Source organism: Felis catus, chromosome B4 (genome assembly GCF_018350175.1).
Source record: "Felis catus isolate Fca126 chromosome B4, F.catus_Fca126_mat1.0, whole genome shotgun sequence".
Lineage (NCBI taxonomy): Eukaryota > Metazoa > Chordata > Mammalia > Carnivora > Felidae > Felis > Felis catus.
This window is the reverse complement of record NC_058374.1, coordinates 78373033-78379523: the sequence shown is the minus strand read 5'-3', so window position 1 is coordinate 78379523 and position 6491 is coordinate 78373033. Positions and strand designations below refer to the sequence as shown.

Below are 6491 nucleotides of genomic sequence, written 5' to 3'. Positions count from 1 at the left end.
CATTGTGAATTGCAGAGCCAAGGCACACCCAGATTTCAGTGTCAGGACCGAGCTGAGTCCTGCAGCCAATAGGAAGTACTATGGGATTACGGTATCTGCTCTTTCAGATTATAGCGGCCACTTCGGAGCGTGGCCTCGTGTCCATCTATCATACCCACTCTCCCCGCCCCCCCCCTCCGCCCCGCCCCTGCCCTGCATTGGCTTCTGATAAACTTCTGCCAATCCCAGCCCCTGGATTTCTGTTCTGGGCGGTGGAAATGGGGGCTTCCCTGAGGGAAGCATTCGGTCTGAGACACTCAGCGGGGACGGAAACAGTGAGATGGCTAGGGCTGAGTCGCTGGTGAGAGCCGCTGGGGATGGGGGCCGGGGCGGGGCGGGGCGGGGGGGGGGTGTTATCTAGGAAGGGGTCAAGTTTGGAGGAGGAGGACGGGTGCCCAATGGGGCACTGGGGAACGGGCTGTCAGTCTGTGCTAGAGTCCCCCAACCTCTCCAGAGCACTGAGCCCTCTGGCCCCTGCCTGGTGCTCACTAGAGCTTCTTGTGAACCCACCCATGCCATAGCACACGGAAAACCTGGGGAAGGCATCGGAGGAGGGACACAGAGTTGGAGAAAGCCCTGGAGAATAGGCCCAACGAGGAAAGGGAAAAGGAATTACAAACTGTGTCCAAGTCTACAAAATTAATTACTCAGAAGGACCAGCTGTTCCCCATATTCAGTGAGGACAGAACAAGAGGAAACAGGCTGAAAGGGCTGAGATCTGAATTTAGATATTTGGAAGGATTTCCCGATAGTGTGTGAAGCAGAGAGAGAGGCCTGGAGATCCTAGGAAGGCTATGTGGGGTGAATCTCCAGGAGATTCTCACCTGTGGAAGGCAGGTGACGTGGAGTCCAGCAGGCAGGCAGGAGATCGGACAGCCTGCACTTTCAGAACCATGTACGAGTGTTGAGTTCACGGATCGCTTTTGACATGAAGGCAGGGCCAACTTCATGGGTATTCAACCTGTGCAGATACATAGGACCCCATGCTTGGCTTAATGCTCTGCTGTTGCCATCTTGAAACCCTTAGTAATGTTTGAACAAAGGGCCCCCGCGTTTTCATTTTGCACTGGGCCCCACAAATTATGTAGCCAGTTCTGCTCGGGATGAGTAGGAAGAAAAAGTGAGGGGGAGGGGGAGGGGGAGGGGGAGGGGGAGGGTGGAATTAGCCGAGGGTGAGCTGGGCTTTGTTTCATTCAAATTGCAGAGTGGGAGAGCGAGAGGAGCCAACCTAGGGAATCTTTCTAATGTAAGAGACATGGAAAACAGCAGAACAGGGTTACACTACCTGAGGAGGAAGAACTGTGGGTCTCCTTTTAGGAGGGAAGAGGGGCAGATACCTGTGACGTCTGTGCATCAATTCAACACGGAGAAGAGAGTCTGAGCTTTGCGGGCTGGATGAAGCCCGAGTTTTGCCTGGAGTGGGAGGGAAAAGTGATCTCTCTAGGTCTCCTTCAGCTCTGAGCAGAAACACCATGTTGTCCTAAAAATAGCAGTAAACCGGGGACCTTCTCTGGGCCTCAGTTTCCTCCTCTGTACACTGAGGGGTTTAAACCGGGTACTTCCAAAGGTCCTGCCCAGCTTCATATTATCTTGTTTGGCTCTGAGATTCAGAAAATGGTCTGATCTAAGGCCCGGTCATTACAGCTCAGGTAAAAAACGCCATGTGGCTGGTGTTAAGGTTGGGGGAGGGGAGGGCAGCTGGGGCCTACCCACCCAGCACCTCAGGAAGAGGCTGGCAGACAGGGGCCAGATTGCCAGACTCAGAGGGACAGAGTCACCTTCCTTTTCCTTCCCACCTCCTCCAGGATGTCGCGTAGATGGGTTCATCCGCTCCTGGCCTATCCCTGAACCGTCAGGATGACTCATCTCAGGATGGAACCTCTTAAGAAAGGGTTGGCATGTCAGGGCAAGCAGTCTGAGATCAGGCGGTGCCCACACAATGCCTCAGGGGCAGTTGTCCTGCAGCCTGGGCTCTGCTGGGAAGCCGTTCCAGCACCACCTCCACCTCGGCAGGCCGGCAACCTCTGGACTGCCCCTCCCCACTTGCGTCCTCAGTGCTCTGACCCTTCCAGAAAACCGGCCCCACCACCGCGGGGAAAGAGTCCAGACTTGGACTTGGAGTCTGCACGCGAGCCTTTGTCTCCACAACCCGGGCAAGGCGCGGACTGTTCCTCCTCTACGTTCTCAGCATAAAAGCAAACACTCTGCGAGGGTCCCCTACCAGCTCTAAAACCCACACAGATGTCCGGTTGTGCGCTAGAGGGAGGCCGAGCTGTGCGGGAGGAGAAAGAGCGTGAACCGGAAGTCAGGAGATCAGAGGCTTGGCTGTGCGAAGGGGGCCTCTGCTTCCCCACCTGCTCAAAGATGAGTAGGATGTGTTGCCTCGTCTACTGATAGGTACCTGAGGGCTTGTTATCCAGATGAATGTATAGCCACTGCAGATGACTTTGAACTATGAGGCCACCATTCTGAAAAAAAAAAAGAAAAATTCAAAAAATTCCAAATAAGCACGGGGTGACATAAAGAAATGAGATCCTGGCAGAGGGACTTGATAACAAGAAGCAACTGTGCCCACCCCCGGCCCCTCTTGCTAGGGCTGACCCCCTTCCCAGAGTCTCCACTACTCCCTTCTCTGATGTTTACTGGGTAACTCTAAATGATACATTCGCACTGAGCTCTCTCCATCTTTCCTCAGCTTTATTGAGGTATAGTTGACAAGTCAAATTGTAAGGTATTTAAAGTGTTTATCAAAATGATTTCATACACGTATACATTGTGCAAGGATTCTTCCCATCAAAATAACACATCAGGGGGCACCTGGGCGACTCAGCCGGTTGAGTGTCCGACTTGGGAGGCTCAGCGCACGATCTCGCTGTTCGTGGGTTCGAGCCCCGCGTCGGGCTCTGTGCTGGCAACTAGCTCAGAGCCTGGAGCCTGTCTTTGGATTCTCTCTCTCTCTCAAAAGTAAATAAAACATTAAAAAAATTAAATAAAAATAAATAAATAAATAAACATTAAAAAAATAATAACACATCCATTACCCCCTCATAGTTATCTCTTGTTGTTGTTGTTGTTGTTGTTGTTGTTGTTGTTGTTTTGGTGAATAGAACTTCAGTTCCATACTCTCCACTAATTTTATGCAATACGGTATTATCAACTGTAGTCACCATATTGTACGTTAGGTCCTCAGACCTCATTCATCTTCTAGCTGAAAGTTGTACCCTTTTACCAACCTCTCCCAATGTCTCCCTCCCCTCATCCCCGGCAACCACTTTTCTACCTGCGGTTTCTATGAGTTTGTCTTTGTTTTTGGATTTCACACGTAAGTGACCCCGTGTGGTATTTGTCTTTCTGCTGTCTCTAAACTCAAAAGCGTTGGGCATTTTTTTTTTTAAGGTTGTATTTTTAAGTAATCTCTACACCCACGGTGGGACTTGAACTCACAACCCTGAGATCAAGAGTTGCACCCTCTACCGGCAGAGCCAGGCAGGCATTATCTTAAAGCTTCAGAATTTAGGCCATTTAGATTCTTTTCTTTTTCTCACTCTTCTAACTATTGATCATTATGTTATTATTTTGTAAATTTAAATAATTCAACTTTAGTTCCTATTCTATCGGTATCAGATAGTGTCTTTTTTTTCCCTACATAGTATCTCTTTTTTCTTTTAAAAAAAAATTTTTTTTTTGGAGTTTATTCATTTTTGAGAGAGAGAGACAGAGAGCAAGCAGAGGAGGGGCAGAGAGAGCAGGAAACACAGAATCTGAAGCAGGCTGAGCTGTCAGCACAGAGCCCAATGCAGGGCTCGAACCCACGAACCGTGAGATCATGACCTGAGCCGAAGCCGGATGCTTCACTGACTGAGTCACCCAGACTCCCCCACATACAGTATCTCTTGACTCTTCACTAATTAAGACTCTTCACCCTTTCCTAAAGCTGCAATTTTGCTGCCATAAAGGAAGATACATCGTGCTGAGGTGAACATCTTCTTATTGGGGGATACCAGGTTGAAAGATCACTGGAGGTGTCCTGAAGGTCTGGCTGAGCATTTGGAATGGCAGCGGAGTTCCTAGAATCATCAAGACTTTTGCCCACCCTAAAGGAAAGCAGATCCCAAATTTGTGGGGTGAGGGTGGGCAGAGTTGCCCGGCAAGGGGATGGGGGCCTGGTAGGCTCTTGGGTGGGCTGAGGGGACCCTTGCTGCCTGAGGAGAGAGTCTGAGGGGTTAAGGGGACCATCCCCAATGGGGAGGGCTTAGGATTTGAACAAGGAGGGGGTCCCCAGGATTTGAGAGCTGGTAATGGCCCCAGCTGGGAGAGATTGTTTGAAAGAGGGTCTGAGTGGCTGGGTGAGGCCGCAGGCCAGCGGGATTTCCTTCAGCTCCAGCCACGCGGGTGGGTGGGACCGGATTGCTGGAACTGGACACAGGAATCTGCCTTTGTTTCCAGCTGGAGGGGAAATACCATAAATCCTGCCCCTTTCCCACCCCTCTGGCATCCGTGCCCAGGCTCTGTCCTTGCAGGAGCAGACAGCCTAGTATGGAGGGCCCTCAGCAAGCCCGGATTCCAGGGCCCCCCATCCACAGGCCCCTGCCCCAAATTGCCCCACAGCAGGTCACGGGCATGGATGTAGGAAATAGTGGTTGGGAGGTATCCAAGGCTCGTCTCGGGTAAATAGCCACAAAGCAGGGTTTAGGTTTTGGCCTGCTCACCTCTCTCCTTTACCTCAGAGAGACCGTGGTTTTTCAGTTAGGTCTAAGGGTGAACTCAGGGGTAAGGTTTTGTCCTGCCCCTCCCTGTCCCCCACCAACTCCCACTCCAAATAGTTGGACAGACTACAACTAGGAGGATAGTCACATGGGCAAAGCACAGAGCTGGACGGCTGGAGAATGTAGAATGCTGGGGCACAGAGGGGCTAAGAGGGGGAGATGGGACCCCAGGAAGGGGGGGACCCCGTCTTGATTTTTCCCTTTGCCAGTGTGTCCGTGTGTTTGTGTGCCTGTGTGACAGGGTGTGTTTACGTGTGCTTGGTGGAGGGCGGTGGTGGGTAGGGAGCCTGTGTGTACTTCTGTGCCTGCCAGCCTGCAGGTCCCTGTGGCACCTGGCTGACTGTGTGTTGGCACGTGACACTGCCTGTGTGACCGATCCACGTTGCAGAGTCCCTCTGACCCCAAGCCTTGCCGTCCCGTCCTCCCTCCAGATGTCATACCTTCCTTAACCATGAAAAGCCAGGTTCCCTCTAAGGAAGAGGAGAGAGGTGAGCAGGTCTGAATGTCTGCTGACCAGGTGGGTTTCTCGGTGGGGCCAGCTGAAATCTGGGGGGAGAACGGTCCTTGGAGGTCAGGGTGAGGGACGGGTAAGGGATAGGGGGGAAGTATGGGGAGGGAAGCAGCAGGCCTGGTGGTTGGTGTGGTGGGAGATGCGTAGCTGTTTCCAACCATTTGCAACCATTGCATTTCCCAGTTTGGAAAAAAAGGCACATCAATGAATGAGTCCCCACCTGTCCCTCTGTCCTCCCTACATATATGTACTCCCTTGCCTTTTCCTGACCCAGCAGGGCTTCCCTGGGGCATGTCCTGGGATGACTGGGGACACTTGGCTCCTGGACCAGAACAGCTGCTAAGAGGAGGAAGGAGGTAAAGGGCCCTCTAAGCATCCCGGACCTTGGTGGAGTCTGAACGCAGTTCGTTGCCACACACGTTTATTCAGCCTGTATGGGCTAGGCACAGAGCCAGGGAGTAGGGAGACGGGCTGAGGTTCTGTCCATGCAGGACTGAGGGAAGGGCGTCCCCACAAGCCTGGCTGATACCCCAGTGTGTCCGGCAAGCCAACTTTCCAGTCCCTTCCGTAGGAGCCCCTATTGGGCAGGGTGAGGGTGGACCTGTGCACATGCTGGGAACAAGTGGTCTGGCCATCAGTGCTATGGGGATGAAAGGTGGGCTGGGGGCACTCCGGGCCTGGGGGGTCTGAGAAGCTGGTCTGAGAAGGCTGTCTGGGCTGAGCAAGTGTTTCCACTTCAGGGCTCGCCAGAGTAGTATTCTAGAATCACGGGGGAGGCCATGGGGTTCCAAGGACATGTCCACTGGCCTTCTCCACGGGGCTGCCCCCCTTGGCCTCACTCCTTGCCAATCGGCACAGTAACAAAACCTGTTGTTTACCAGGCACTGATGGTTGGCCGGGCCCTTCTCAGTGCCTGGCATGCCTCTCCCTGTTTAGGCTGCACGACAACCCTGGGAAGTACAGATTCTATATTGTCACCATTTGCTGTTACAAATGAGGAGCTGGAGGCTGGGAGCACTCCCTGGTCGCAGAGACGGTAGGAGTCAAGGCCGGGATTCAAGCCCAGGTGTTGGTCTTTGCAGGGCACTTTTGCCAGGGGCGTGTTCGGCACAGCCAGAGACCTTGTTCAGAGTTCCTTGGCCTCTGCTGACAGGGACTCCATTTGGAAGGCTCGG

At 52.8% G+C, this 6491-nt stretch overlaps 1 long non-coding RNA gene across 1 annotated transcript; it reads right to left on the bottom strand.

Annotated features, from left to right (window-relative positions):
* Positions 1-869: 869 nt before the first annotated feature.
* Positions 870-2522, bottom strand: LOC109501578. Its single transcript, XR_002744126.2, has 3 exons — positions 2441-2522; positions 1325-1452; positions 870-1000 (listed from the first exon to the last, which is right to left on the bottom strand). It is a non-coding gene; the product is annotated as an uncharacterized LOC109501578 (long non-coding RNA).
* Between the last annotated feature and the right edge of the window lie 3969 nt (positions 2523-6491).